Here is a 2133-nt window from a genome sequence, read left to right as displayed (position 1 = left end):
GACATACACTAAACCAACCATGAACAATGACTAAAACATTAGCAATTGATAGATGGCCAACACTGATACATTCACATAAATCACATATTTATGTCTTACGACTTATGAGTCCAAGTTACTTTTCATTTTCTCTTTTTCAACAGATAAGCATGTTAGCTCTATCATTATTTCAACAGATATGTATGAAAACTATATCCCACATTCACAGATAAGCATAAAAGCTATATCCACATTCTCAACAGATATGTTTACAACAATATCCCACATTCACAGACAAGCATATAAGCTGTATCCACACTTCACAAAGATAAGCATATGAGCTCTATCTTCACTTCTCTAGACAAGCATATGAGCTGTATCTACGGAGTTCATCCCCTATCTTCTCCCAACACTATCCGGTTTAGAGGTACATCCCCTATCTTCCCCTAAACCGCGGAGTACATCCCCCATCTCCTCCTCTACACATAACGTATACAAACACATTGGTTCTATATACAATCACTTAATACATACAGTTAATGTATTCTATCAACCGTCAAATTCCATGACACATTCCATTGATTAGTTTCCGTTTGCCTAATCATCATGCATTGTCTACAACAATCACGACTATCCTCCACCGATAGCCCAAAGCAGTTATTTCTAAACAGATAATAAATGCACAAATGGATATTCAATCAACATTTCAATTCGATGTGTGATAAACAATTCAACTACACCCTTTAACCCCATACACTTCCAGTCTCAACAATTAATTATCCCAATTAATCAATCAATGTAATTAGGTCATTTTCCATAATTAACATTACAACCCTTAGGTCCCATTTCATCAATGATTCAACATTTATTCCATTTCTCTATGCCAAACATGCATTTAGGTTTATTATAAATAAAACCCCAACTTTTGTAAAATTACACAAAAACCCCAAACTTTCACAAAATTACCAAACCAACCCCAACATCTCAAAATACCAAAATTTAAAGACAAAGCTCATAAAGAGGAGTAGGATATCCCTACCTCGGAGTTTAAGCCAAAAAGGAGATGAAGACTCGAAGATCAACGTGCTCCAAATCCAAACTTTTTCAGATTAAATCGAAGCTCTCAACGCCCTCTATCTTTTTAACAAAGGCCCTAGGCTAGATTCACACTCTAGGGAGATCAATTCTTAGAGAGAATGTAAGTTTAGAGAGAGAGAGTCTCGGATCTAGGGTTTGAAAGAAAAAGAAAGTGTAAAAGTGATGTTCAAAAATGCTACTGCCCGCTGATATAAAACACGCTCGCTCGAGCGAAGCCTTTGTCGCTCGAGCGACCAGACACAGAAAACACTCACTCGAGCCAAGAAGTTCTCGCTCGAGCCGAAAACTCAGAAGTGCGCTCGAGCGAAAGAATGCTCGCTCGAGCCAACAACTCAAACCCTTAGGTCTGCAACCAGAAGCACGCTCGAGCGACAGACTTCTCGCTCGAGCGAAGAACAACCAGACCGCTCGAGCGAAGAAAGCTCGCTCGAGCCAAGAAATGCAGTTCTCAGGTCCAGAACCAGACGCAATCGCTCGCTCGAGCGAAGCCACTCTGGCTCAACCCACCAGACACAAACTCAACTCTCGCTCGAGCGACCAACTCCTCGCTCGAGCGAAGGTCCAAAAATTTGGGCAGCAACACTAGGCTCCCAAACACAACCAACCTGAAACAAACCTGCCCAACACATCCTATAACTCAATATACAAAGTAGAAAGGATGCAAACAAGATAATAAACAACTACCAACATCTACGGACACATGTCCGGATCACTGTACAACAAGGGTAAACCCGGGATCGCTATAGTTTTGATGTTCAAAAACTGTAAGCATTTGGAGATTGTTGATATAATGCATTGCCATGGGATTGAGGCTGAGATTGTTGAGTTATTTCTTCTGAATTGTTGACAATTGAGGCAAGTACAAATTGAGGAAAGCAAGCTTTCGGATGCTACCAGGTCGTGGGCTTCAAATAAGTTCAATGAGGTCGTTGTTTGATTGATGATTTGGCCGTGGGAAAACATAGAAGAAAATGGTTATTTATTTATTTTGCAGATTGCTTTTGCGTGGGCTGTTGTGAATATTTATTTTTGTGTGCGAAAAGCGTTTGTTCTATA

The sequence above is a fragment of the Camellia sinensis genome, chromosome 3 (assembly GCF_055761805.1).
Source record: "Camellia sinensis isolate YWXY chromosome 3, ASM5576180v1, whole genome shotgun sequence".
NCBI lineage: Eukaryota > Viridiplantae > Streptophyta > Magnoliopsida > Ericales > Theaceae > Camellia > Camellia sinensis.
Note: the sequence above shows the minus strand (reverse complement) of the source record.